The sequence below is a fragment of the Tasmannia lanceolata genome, unplaced genomic scaffold (genome assembly GCF_043159265.1).
Source record: "Tasmannia lanceolata isolate RefF3 unplaced genomic scaffold, GAP_Taslan_0.1 ptg000004l, whole genome shotgun sequence".
NCBI lineage: Eukaryota > Viridiplantae > Streptophyta > Magnoliopsida > Canellales > Winteraceae > Tasmannia > Tasmannia lanceolata.
Window position 1 is genome coordinate 1,558,625 of NW_027518681.1, and position 14,039 is coordinate 1,572,663.

The 14,039-nt window shown below is 38.3% G+C and overlaps 1 long non-coding RNA gene across 1 annotated transcript; it reads left to right on the forward strand.

The window, feature by feature from the left end:
* The first annotated feature begins 394 nt into the window (after window positions 1–394).
* LOC143875903 (uncharacterized) lies at window positions 395–4,713 on the forward strand. The gene is made up of 3 exons (XR_013250236.1): window positions 395–447; window positions 534–663; window positions 4,635–4,713. It is a non-coding gene; the product is annotated as an uncharacterized LOC143875903 (long non-coding RNA).
* Window positions 4,714–14,039: the final 9,326 nt, after the last annotated feature.

The following is a 14,039-nucleotide window of genomic DNA, read 5'->3' on the forward strand; positions in this document are numbered from 1 at the left end:
TTTTGTTACGGTTTGTGATTTTTTTTCGTGTGATTTTTTTCGAAAGTTCAGAATGCCTCTTGATTTGTTTTTTAGTCTAAAATTCTAAATGCCTATCGTCTTTGTGATAAATTCCATAGCTAAATCTACACAACATTGTTTCAGTTTGGTGAGTATTTCTTTAGTCCTAAATTTTGGCAAGCTTAATAGTAGAGCAGATGAAGTAGAAAGACAAAAACAGTTTCTCCTTTAAACCTTTATGAAGTATGTTACCTCCTAAAATTCAGAATGCCTCTTGATTTGTAATTCAGAATGCCTCTTGATTTGTTTTTGATGATTTATGGTTCATCATGTTGTAATTCATGTATATGATAATTGTTAAAGCCTTCTGCCTTGATTATCTTTGAGCAGAACAGAAAGCATATGCATCTTTCCTCTGTGGTTATTCTACACAAAGGCTGCCTTCAGGTGTTGATATTTAGCACTGTAAGTGTTGAATATGGTATGCTTTTATTGAATTTGAAAGCTTTGCTTGATTGGAAAAATAATTGCAGCGTCTGAGTGACATAGCCTTGGGGACTGTGTGGGGAAAGATGACTACAAGCTATGTACAGATAAAAAGCTAATGCTATCGTCTTTGTGATAAATTCCACAGCTAAATCTGCACAACATTGTTTCAGTTTGGTGAGTATTTCTTTAGTCCTAAATTTCAGCAAGCTTAATAGTAGAGCAGATGAAGTAGAAAGACAAAAACAGTTTCTCCTTTAAAAAATGTGCTGCATTTTTTAACTAGAAGTTGGATAAGGAATTCAAAAAAATGAATTGCATTTTCTAAATGGCCTCCTTGGACTGCAAGATTTTTTTATTTTTTGTAGTGATTCTGAAGCATCATTAAGGCATGGAGCGGGTCATTATCAAACCTGGTGTATTTAGTCTAAGAGAACCACCTCACCCTTCCCATAACATTTTTCTCTATGCAGAAATGTGCTGCATTTTTTAACTAGAAGTTGGATAAGGAATTCAAAAAACTGAATTGCATTTTCTAAATGGCCTCCTTGGACTGCAAGATTTTTTTATTTTTTGCAAATATTTGGAAAGGAAAAAACTTTACCAGACCTTCCTGCACTCCAAATAGGTAAACAATTAAAAGAGATGAGGCAGGAAACCAAAGGAAATGTTTCATTTAACATGCTGTGCTTGCATTTATCTGATAATATAGAATGCATTTATCTGATATAAGATGACCTATTCGAGATGTGATATTGTGGATGTGATATAAGATGACCTATTCGAGATACTATGACTGGAGCCGTGAGGGCTATACCCGCCTTCTAGAGCCACCGCACCAGTAGTATACTCAACACCTGGACACTTTGTGTGTAAAACGGACATAGTCCGTACATTGGACGATAGTCACAGTGTACAAGTAACTATGCACCCGGCCAGGTAGACCTCAGCTGTACCCCCTATATATATTGCATTTTCCTTTTGTTTGCATATAGGGACAGACATGTGTTGCTCACACATGTGGAGCCTAGAATTAGGGGCCCTGTCCTATTTGTAGAATAGGGTAGCTCACCTCGTGTGGCTACAAACGCGGTCATAGTACACTCACCAGCCATTTATGAGTCGAGATCTGCTTGACTCCGCTATTTTCTTATGGTTATTTATAATGCGGGTACATTCTTATTTTTCTCTTCTTTCAATTACTAGGAAAATGGAACCAACCTCTTCGCAACCGTGTGGGTTACGTATCGAGGATAATGACCATGCACAGTCTGGTTTTCTTGATGATGCTTTCTCGCAAGCCTCCGAGTTAGGTATTGAAGAAGTTGACGCCCATGGTCTTATTGAGGTTGATGATGGGGGTGATGATGGGGTTAATCTGATTGAAGATAATATAGAATGGCCAGATACTGATATGAATGACAAAGATGAGGGTGGTAGTACGCCCAATAAGGCTGCTAGTGAGAATAGTAGTGTGAATAAGCCGTTTTTGAACCATGTGTTTGATGATTGGATGTATGCCTTTGAATTCTACAATTGTTATGCACTGGCTACTGGTTTTGGATTACGGAAATCCAGTACAAATAGTTCTAAAAAAACAAATAATGTGAACTCAAGAAAATTTGTGTGTGATAGAGAGGGGGTGAAAAAGTGTAAGGCAAAGAAAGTGGATGATGGTAAGGAAAGGAGGGAACGACGAGTTGTCAGATTGAGTTGCAAAGCTAAGATGATCATAAAACTAAGAGATGGGAAGTGGGTAGTGACCAACTTTGATGACATCCATTCTCACATTCTGACCTCCCCACTCAAGAGGCAAATGCACCTTTCCCATAATATACTCAGTAAGAGTGAAAGTGTTAAGACGTTGATTGACTGTCTCGATGAGACCCAGATGCCGGTTGCGAGGATTGCAAAGGCCATTAATTCAACAAATGATGGAATATCAAGTGTGGTAACACCTGATCAAGTTGCTTCCCATTTGAGGAAAAAGAGGGTGAACAATATAGGCCAAGAAGCTGTCTTAGTGGCCAACCATCTTCAAAAGAAGCGATCAGAAGACCCGAATTTCTTTTTCTCGATGGAGTTGGATGCGGATGGGGACCTTCCGATCTATGTTTTGGGCTGACGCTAGGGCTAGAGATGCTTACATGACATTCAACGATGTCATTGTATTTGATGTCACTTACAAAACCAATAGGTTATCTCTGCCATTTGCACCGTTTACGGGAGTGAACCATCATAGACAGTCGACCCTATTCGGATGTGCGTTGTTAGCTGATGAGACAGAGGAAACCTTCAGTTGGTTATTTGAACAGTGGTTGATGTGCATGCATGGTAAAGCACCTGATGCAATAATAACTAATATGGATCAAGCCATGAAAAATGCAATTGGAAGATTTTTTCCACACACCCGTCATAGGTTTTGTTCGTGGCACATACACAGGCATCTGCTTGAGCATGTTGCAGAGATGAGGGATTCAACTAGTGATTTCTACCACGATTATAATCGTTGGTTTTTAAAAAAAAACATGGAAGATTGTGAGCAGTTGTGGGAAGATTTAGTTTGTAAATATGAAATCGGGGAAAGTGATTGGTTATCTAGGATGTAGGAGCAGCGAGACATTGGGTTCCGACATATTGGCGAAACACATTAACTGGAGGAATGACTTCGAGTCAACGTAGTGAAAGCATGAATGCATTCTTTGATGAATATGTGAATAGCAAAACAGGCTTGCATGAGTTCTTAGATGCATGTGATAGGGCACTGGTTCAGCGTCGTAAAACGGAAACCGAAGAAGATTTCAAGTCGAAATATTCAAAAGCAAGTATGAAAACGAATAGCTCATTGGAAGAAGATGTGGGGATATTCTATACGAGGAATATGTTTAACATTTTTCAGGATGAGTTGAGGGATAATATTGGTTGTTGGTACGACCACTTGAGCAAGGATGGGGCCGTGGAAGAATATTTGGTAGGTCCCAGAAATGATGTGAAGAGTAGATGGTGTAGGGTATTTTATGATGATTCCGATGGAGTGACTGTCAAATGCGATTGTACTAAGTTTGAAAGGGAGGGGATCTTATGCAAACATATCCTTCGTATTATGGATACGAAACAACTGAAGAAGGTCCCCGACCATTACATGTTGAGGAGATGGTCTATTCAGGCAATGTATCAAGTAGGGGTACAATATCTACAAGGCCACAAGTGGGTAGTAGCGTGAATCCGTTTCAAAGGTGGTGCCTAATCTCAAGATGGCAACGACTGGTTGATGGACTCGGAAGAGATGAAAAAGTTTTCAACAGGATGACTGAATTTTGTGATCTTATTTTTGCTGAAGAAGAACAAAAGCAGAAAGAAAAGGAAGTTACATTGGAGGCTAGTGAGATACCAATCGTTGGTAGCGAAGTATATTCAAACTTTAGCGTGAGTCAAATACCTGAAATCACAATTCGAGACCCATCAGTTGCGAAGACCAAGGGCCGTCCAAAGAATCCAACATGCTTGAAATCTGGCTTAGAGACATCTGTATCCCAACCAAAAAAACAGACGTGCAAATCTTGTGGCGGAAAAGGACATTATAAGTCGACATGTAAAAATAAAGGCCAGGTTTGTTTTCTTGCCTATTTATAAGTCGTTATTTCCAGTTACATTTTAAAATCATTTGAAAAAGTAAAATCGGTTACATTTAATGACGTGGATCCAATCAAGAGCCCTTCTTTGGCTCTTTATGCAAGGGCTCCCTTGTGTCTATCATTCCTCTTATATATTAATTCTATTATGGTGAATGCTAATAGAAGCCTAAAAGAAAGCACCAAGAGGAAGGTGACGTAGAGGAAGAGGAAGAGGAAGAGGAAGATGAGGAAGAAGAGCCATAGCAGGAGTAGGTATAATCTATGATCTATCTCATGTATTTATTTGAACCATTTTTAGTTTGTTACTTTCTGAGCATAACTAATTACTCTGTTTACATTGTGCTTGCATTTATCTGATAATATAGATCCTATTCTTCAAATGTATATTAAATAATCCACTTCATCTTGCTGTCCTACTTAGAAAAATGATAATATTGAACTGCGAGTGGTGCTTTCCTTTATGAATAAAAATGAAAACAACATGAATGGTAATTGCTTTTCTTCTTTTTGCAGTTGAGTTTGCACAGACAATGCTTCTTGATATGAAGACACCAATGCTTCCGATCTGAATTTACGAACAATTCTGAGATGCTCTATGAAATGAGCTGAGATGCTCACGTAAATTTTTTGAGATGCTCACGGAATTTTTTTGGGGCCATTGTGGCAATTTTTCTGTTTTTGGGGCCATTGTGGCATTGCTCTTGTTTTATTGATACATTATGACTCTTTATAAGACAAATTCGTAGGGTTGGGATGATCCTATGGATCTGATTTTTTGTGGACACCCTATCTATGTGAGGACCATTCAAATGAATGGTTTGGATCACCCAAACAATGTGGGCCCCCACTGTATTTTAAGGTAGTGTGTAGGTAACTTACCTACACAAGTGTGTAGGAAATGTTCTCTCTCATGTGTGTGTGTGTATATATATATATATATATATATATATATATATATATATATATATAGGATTGTTATACTGAACATTTTGTAGTCTAACAGTGACTCTTCACCCGAATGGACTAATATGTACAACACATACATAACTGGGGCAGGACAACTTGCGCCAGCTGGGGTGTCTAGGGCAATGGCCCAAAAGAAATTTTTATTTTGGCATAGAGTTTCCATTTCTTTCTATTCTTCCTCATCTCCCTTCTCCTTTTATTTAAGGATTAATTGTTACTATTTTTCCTTCTTTGTCATCTTTTTACTCTTTTTTGGATTTTTTCTGAAATAAAATGGCCAAAGTCTTCATAAAGAGAAACAATGATTGAGATTATTCATCCAAGAAGATGACGAAGAATAAAAACAAGAACAAATAGAGAAAATTAAAAACAAAAATAGGAAGATGAAGAAAAGATGAAAGACAACATAAACTAAAAAATCAGTTTAGATGGTGAAAATGAGTTTCAGCAAAAATAAATTTAGAGTGCTGCAAAAATTTACAAGGATTATGAAATTTTTAGAGCGGTAAAAAATCCTTATCACAGTACAAAAATTTTAGAGCGATAAATTTTGTGTGGGAAAAATTGTTTAGAGTTGTAAAAAAGTAGCGCGTAACAAAAAAAAATTTGTCCGGCAAAAAAAGTTAGAATGATAATTTTTTTAGTATAGTAAAAATTTTGTTAGAGAAGTAAAATAGATTTTTAATGCATATGGATCTTACCATTATTTTATATTCATCTTCTTCGTTTCTATTCATTTTCTTCGTCATCTTTTCTCGATTTAGTTTTTTTTTAAGTTTTTCCTGATTGTTTTGTTTTTCTTCTTGCTCTGTCCTGAATATTTATCTCTCTCCATGAAAACTTCAACCACTAAACTTCAGAAAAGAGGAGAAGAGGAAGAAGAAGTGTTAGAATTTTTGAACAAAAATAATAATAAAAGATTTGAAAAGTCAAAGATGCTTTTTCTTTTTGTTTAAAAAATTTGGAGGGAAGATTCAAATTATGTTCCCCTCTCTTGTTTTAAAGCAAAAGACTTTTGCATGTGTGGGGACTTGAACCCAAGATCTTGGTGAGTGTGCTTGTGGTGTGTTTTCAAAACCAAAGGCAAATTAATAGTCCCACAGCGCTTTGGAAGAAAATTCTTCTCATCCATATAAGATGGAGAGTTGGAGAAAGGCTTGAGCCTTCAAGGGGCTTTAGAATTTGTTGGGTCTTGGGCTTTTAGAAGAGCACAAGCCCATATGTAAATCACACACACACACGCGCGCCTCACCTCGCCGGGCCGTGGCCGTGGTCCGGGTTTGGGTTTGGGTATTAAATAAAACCCAAAAACGGTTTTTCTTTTTACCCCAAGTTCCCCTTAATTTTCAAATCTCAACAGTCACAAATATGACTGTTGGAGAGAAACGTTTTTGTCTTTTAATGGTGATTAATTATCCTCCAACAGTCATATTCTCATCTATAAAAAGAAGAGAACAGCACCATTGGAGAATATAGTTTTTACAGAAAACATCAAAGTTTCTGCTTGTCTTCTTCATTTCCTTCGTTCTGATCTGAGCACAGTTCTACGATGACTCTGGGTGGACCAGTCAGCGAGTGCACGTGGACTGGAGCCAACTTTGGCTGTTTTATCTTGGAGCATCGGTTCGCGGATCCCGGTTTGCACCGGTAGGGGGCGGATACGATTCTTAAGGAGAGTGACCAGTGGCACGACTCAGCCTTCTTCTTCTCGATCTGTTTTACAGAAACCTTTTCTACAAAAGCTAAGTACTGATTTATTTACATTTCTAATTTCTGGATTCAATCAAGCCATATATCAGACCCTACTGGACAACATCTAATTTGTCCAACAATCTTAAGAATCGTATTTTTCAAATCTGATCATATGGCTTCTGATAATCCGAACCCAACTTCTGTTGATACCATCTCTGTTGAGAATTCCAATCTAACGGTTGTTCGCACCTCTGTTGTGAACAGAATTCTCAACACCATTCCAAATTTTTCCAAGATCGAACGCCTTACTGGATTGAACTATAAAAGATGAAAACAACAGATCTTGTTTGCTCTACAACAAATTGGTGCCGCTTTTGTTCTTACACAATCAAAACCATCTGAAGATTCTGCTGATTTTGAAAACTGGAATAATGCTGATTATATTTGCAAGAACCATCTCTTGAATGGTTTGTCAAATGACCTTTATAACGTATACTATTCATTTGAACATGCTGCTGATCTTTGGAATGCATTGGTAACTAAATATGATTTAGAGGATGCTGGAAATAGGAAATATGTGATAGGGAATTTTTTAGACTTTGCTATGGAAGATGGGAAACCTATATCTACTCAAATAGATGAGTATCAGTTCCTAATTGGAGAATTGGCTAAGGAAGGTATGAAGTTACCTGACACATTCGTGGCTGGTTCTCTTATTGAGAAACTGCCTTTGTCTTGGAAAGATTTTAAAATCGGAATGAAGCACAAGACAAAAGAATGGACCTTAGACCAAGTAGTTGTTCGGATTAAAATCGAAGAGAAAAACAGACTAAAAGATAAGCAACAAAATGCCAAAGAGTATACCTCTAAGGCAAACATTGTTGAGACTAAGAATGATGGGTCTAAGAATCTGAAACCGAAGAAGGAAAAGAACTTCAAGAAATTTGGACCCAAAAAGAAAGGAGTCTGTTTTGAATGTGGAAAACCCGGACACTACAAGAAGGAATGCCGACACCGAAAGACTGGTTCGTCCAGTGCCAAGGTTAATTTAACCGAGGCAGATGTGATTGCAGCGGTTGTGACTGAGGTAAATCTGGTGGAAAATCCAAAGGAGTGGGTTCTGGATACTGGTGCTACCAAGCACATTTGTGGAAACCGAAACTCTTTCTACAACTACACCTTAGTTAAGGAAGGGGATCAAGTTTTCATGGGGAACTCACAGACCTCAAAAGTCATTGGTAAGGGCAAGGTCTTGCTGAAGTTAACTTCAGGGAAAGTACTTGCACTTCAGGAGGTGCTGCATGTGCCGGATATACGGCGTAACTTGGTGTTTGGTGCGCTCTTGAACAAGAATGGACTAAAGCTCACTTTTGAAGCAGACAAGGCAATCATTAGCAAAAATAATGTGTTTGTAGGGAAGGGCTACAATGCAAATGGTTTATTTGTTCTTAATGTACTTGAAATCCTGAATGAAAAAGTATCATCTTCTTCTGCTTACATTGTCGAGTCCTTTGATATTTGGCATGGTAGATTAGGACATAGAAGTGCACCTTACATTAAAAGACTTTGTAATTTAGGTTTAATAAATGAAAAAATTGAACCTAGTAAAGAAAAATGTGAAATATGTGTTGAAGCAAAATTCACAAAGAAACCTCACTTTAGTGTTGAAAGAAAATCTGACTTATTAGAGTTAATTCATAGTGATCTAGCTGATTTTAGAAATCTTGAATCTAGAGGAGGTAAAAGGTACTATGTGACCTTTATTGATGATTACTCTAGATACACTAAAGTATATCTTCTTAGAACTAAAGATGAGGCTGAACAAGCCTTTATCAAATATAAAAATGAAGTGAAAAATCAGTTAGATAAAAGAATTAAAAGACTTAGAACAGATAGAGGTACAGAATACTCTATAACTAAATTCTGTGATGATAATGGTATTATCCATGAAACCACAGCCCCGTACCAACCTGAATCAAATGGTATAGCAGAACGAATGAACAGAACATTAAAGGACATGTTTAATGCTATGTTGATAAGTTCTGGTTTACCCTTGAACTTGTGGGGGGAAGCACTTCTTTCAGCTTGTTATATATATAACAGGATACCTCCAAAGAAAAAGGGTCAAATACCATATGATCTGTGGCATAACAAAATGCCTAGTTTATCTCATTTGAGAGTTTGGGGTTGTTTGGCTAAGGTTGGAATATCAGAACCTAAGAAAAGAAAACTAGGACCTAAAACATGTGACTGTGTATTCATAGGATATGCTCAAAATAGTACTCCCTATAGATTTCTAGTTTTGAAATCAGTTGAAAATATCCTAGAATATAACACTATAATTGAATCTAGGGATGTTGAGTTCTTTGAACATCACTTCCCTATGAAGAAAGAAATTCCTAAAGAACCTAGTAATGATTCAAGAAATCAACCTGAAACTGAAAAGGAATTGGATTCTGAGTTTCAAGAAGTCAGAAGAAGTAAAAGACAAAGAAAAGAAACAAATCTAGGAGATGGGATGTTCACCTATCTAATAGATAAAGATCTTGTAACTTACTCTGAAGCTGTAACATCTCCAGATGTTGTATTTTGGAAAGAAGCTATTAAAAGTGAATTAGATTCCATAATAGAAAATCACACTTGGGAACTAGTGGACCTTCCTCCTGGAACTAAAGCACTAGATAGCAAGTGGATATTTAAAAAGAAGCTAAGACCTGATGGGACAATTGATAAGTTTAAAGCAAGGCTAGTAGCTAAAGGCTTTAGACAGAAGAAGGATATAGACTACTTTGATACTTATTCTCCTGTTGCTAGGTTGTCCACCATTAGGATTTTATTAGCTATAGCTTCTATTCATAAATTGGTAATACATCAAATGGATGTAAAAACAGCTTTCTTAAATGGAGATTTAGAAGAAGAAATTTACATTAAACAACCTGAAGGATTCATTGTGTCTGGTCATGAAAACAAAATTTGTAAACTAATTAAGTCACTGTATGGTTTGAAACAAGCACCTAAACAGTGGAATGACAAATTTGATAGTGTCTTAATTACAAATGGGTATAAGATAAATGAATCCGACATATGTGTTTATAGTAAGTTTAATGGTGATAAAGGTGTAATACTTTGTGTATATGTAGATGATATACTAATTATTGGTACTAATTTGGACATAGTAAAATCTACTAAGAGATTTTTAATGTCAAACTTTGAAACCAAAGATTTGGGTGAAGCTGATGTAATCTTAGGGATGAAGATCATCAGAAAATAAAATGAAATAATATTGTCTCAGTCTCACTATGTGGAAAACATTCTTAGGAAGTTTGGACAATATGATAGTTCACCTGCAAAGACACCTTTAGATTGTCAGGTTCACCTAAAGAAAAACAAAGGTGAGTTGGTATCCCAAAAGGAATACTCAAGTATTATAGGTTCAGTGTCATATTTAATGAACTGTACTAGACCTGACATTGTACTAGCAGTTGGAAAACTTAGTCAACACACTCATAGACCAGGACATGAACACTGGCAGGCTTTGACTAGGTTGTTAAGGTACCTAAAGGGTACAATAAACTTTGGACTGCATTTTAAGGGGTATCCTGCTGTCTTAGAAGGCTATAGTGATGTGAATTGGATCTCTGATTCAAGAGATTCAGTGTCTACCGGTGGATATGTATTCACCCTTGGTGGTGGTGCGATTTCTTGGAAATCGGTTAAACAAACTTGTAGTACAAGTTCCACTATGGAAGCAGAATTTATAGCCTTAGCCCTAGCAGGAGCTGAAGCCGAATGGCTCAGGAATTTTATGGCAGATGTGCCTTTATGGCCAAGGCCGGTCCCTCAGTGTCTTTACACTGTGATAGTCAAGCTGCTTTAGCCAAGGCCAAAAGTAAGACCTATAATGGCAAAAGAAGGCATATACGCCTGAGGCATAATTTGGTAAAGCAATACTTGAGTGAGGGAACAATAGCACTCGACTTTGTAAGGTCGGAGATGAATCTGGCAGATCCTCTGACAAAGCCACAAATAAACAAGGTGGTTTATGAGACATCGCAAGGAATGGGGTTAAAGCTCGTGGCATGAACCATTAGTGATGGACACCCAACCAATGTGAAAGGAGATCCTTGGAATTTGGTTCAATGGGTACTAACAAGTCACCGGATGGTTTGTTAACACTATCACCCCCTACTCCTAGATGCAAAATGATGAAAGATAGTGTTCACTGCAAATGAGAGAGGATGAGTTATAGACTCTTAATCAGATCATAACCTGTATTGAGTGGTATGTTACTTGCAGTGCATACTTGATGACTGACCTAAGTGAATGTGGAGGTAAGGCCGCTTCCTATGAGAATTTAACGAGTAATTCTCTAGAACATTCATGAGAACCAAGAGGGGAACAAGGCCAAAATGTTCCAAAACTGTGAATGAATCACCAAGGAATCGAATGTAGAGTGTGGATAACAGGTTAGTCAGTTACACCCACGAGGAAAGGTTGAAGGAGTCTAACTCTACCCGTACTCGGTAACGTAATCTGTTTATCCTAAATATCGGTTGAAGTCCAAAAGACACCGGTATGAATCCACTCTATTTTCTAATGTGCTCAGATACTTCCGTTTTCAATTTTCAACTGTATTTTGAATCTTGTGGGGGATTGTTAGAATTTTTGAACAAAAATAATAATAAAAGATTTGAAAAGTCAAAGATGCTTTTTCTTTTTGTTTAAAAAATTTGGAGGGAAGATTCAAATTATGTTCCCCTCTCTTGTTTAAAAGCAAAAGACTTTTGCATGTGTGGGGACTTGAACCCAAGATCTTGGTGAGTGTGCTTGTGGTGTGTTTTCAAAACCAAAGGCAAATTAATAGTCCCGCACCGCTTTGGAAGAAAATTCTTCTCATCCATATAAGATGGAGAGTTGGAGAAAGGCTTGAGCCTTCAAGGGGCTTTAGAATTTGTTGGGTCTTGGGCTTTTAGAAGAGCACAAGCCCATATGTAAATCACACACACACACACACACACACACGCGCCTTGCCTCGCCGGGCCGTGGCCGTGACCGTGGTCCGTGGTCCGAGTTTGGGTTTGGGTATTAAATAAAAAAGGTTATTTTTATTGCCCAAAAACGGTTTTTCTTTTTACCCCAGGTTTTTATAAAGATACACCCCTTAATTGCAAAACCGTTTCAAATCTCAACAGTCACAAATATGACTGTTGGAGAGAAACATTTTTGTCTTTTAATGGTGATTAATTATCCTCCAACAGTCATATTCTCATCTATAAAAAGAAGAGAACAACACCATTGGAGAATATAGTTTTTACAGAAAACATCAAAGTTTCTGCTTGTCTTCTTCCTTTCCTCCGTTCTGATCTGAGCACAGTTCTACGGTGATTCTGGGTGGACCAGTCAGCGAGTGCACGTGGACTGGAGCCAACTTTGGCTGTTTTATCTTGGAGCATCGGTTCGCGGATCCCGGTTTGCACCGGTAGGGGGCGGATACGATTCTTAAGGAGAGTGACCAGTGGCACGACTCAGCCTTCTTCTTCTCGATCTGTTTTACAGAAACGTTTTCTACAAAAGCTAAGTACTGCTTTATTTACATTTCTAATTTCTGGATTCAATCAAGCCATATATCAGACCCTACTGGACAACATCTAATTTGTCCAACAAGAAGAAGAAGAGGAGGAAGAAGATGTGTGTGTGTGTGTGAGAGAGAGAGTTTAAATTCAAAAGGTCATGTTAAAGTGCTTAGAAGGGTATTTGAGTCCTTTTTCCAATGACAAACCTCTATCTACATTTGGTAAACACACTAGTCTATGTGCTTCCTCAGATACAAAGAGTCAACCATCTTCATGAGCTGATCCTCTCAAACCTTATCAGAACATTCCAAGTACCATGTTCCAAGGCTTTACAAATTTCGTTGTAGGTCCCATAGTCCTATCACCACTGTGATGTGTTCTATGGTCTTGTCCTGGTACTAATTAGGTTAGTAATTCACATTTCCAATACCCCTCTCACTATAGAAATATAAGTCCAACCCGGCCAAGGAGAGGCCACACAAAATGCCATAAATCCTAAAATATTTTGCTGCTAAGGAGCCACCTCAACACCCCTGTCCACACACAGATTTCTCGTTGCTAATCCCCTTCCCTTGTTCCATTTTCTATGTTTCTAATGTTAGTCATTAAGCTAGGTGTAATTGGCATCCGTAATATCCCAAGGTGTGGTGAAACCATAAGGCGTGGGCCATACATCCAAGGCCTACGCCGTGAGAATCTCTAAAACTTGATCAATCAACCATCTTGTTTTCATTTTTCCCATTTGTACCACTTTTTTGGGCTTTTTAGGGTGACCAAAAAACCCAATCAGGCCTTTCCCTGTACATGGTCTAAACTCCCCCATTACCCCATTCCTTGTCTCATCTGAATAAGGCCAGCTACTCACCCGAACGATGTAAAGATCAGCCCAACAGTCAAACTACTGTGTTCGTACCTCAACCCCCTCCTCTAGGCCAACTCAGACGAGATAAAGGTCCCCTAAAGGTTATAGATATTGATCTGGAACCCTCTTCTCTAGCAACCTGCCGCCGCATATGTAGCAGACTGAACTGAGGTTGTTCTGTCCCTCACACGAGGGCCCTCGCTTATGGCTTAGGGATTGGTTTGTTGGCAGGCACAAAAGCGGTCGTACGGACGCTGCCCCAATCCTTAGTGAGTGAAGCGAGGGACTATCGGGTGATACGCCCGAGCTGAATGCCTTAAGCCACCGAGCCAAGCTACCTCTTTGCTTCCTTACCTCCTGCAGGTCCCCTGCTTGCACTCAATAAGTTGTTTTGAGTCTCTTTTGTAATCCATGTTAAAAGGGAGCTACAAGCCGATTCCCATCACTGAAATTCGTTGAGCAGGGAGAACCTAGAGGAAGGAGGGTTTCCAGAGAGGTTTCACATAAGGCACCACATAGACACCATTAATGGCTTCCGGTGAGCGAGTTTTTTCCCATTTAATTTCAATAACCAATGAAATCTGTGATTTTCTTCAAAGTTAATTGCCAAAGATTCATGAATATTGTCTCTAAGGATTTTGACGATTAACATCGGGCCCTTGTCTGTACCTTGGCCTAGGAATTTGTTGAACCCTTCTTTGTGCACCGGGAGCAAAATTCATCGAGGGAGAGTTTGCTAGGGGTGCAACTTGGGTCGAGTTGGGTTGAGCTTTTGCGAAAAATAAATCGGAATCGACACAAACCCAACCTGATATTGAGGTAAGC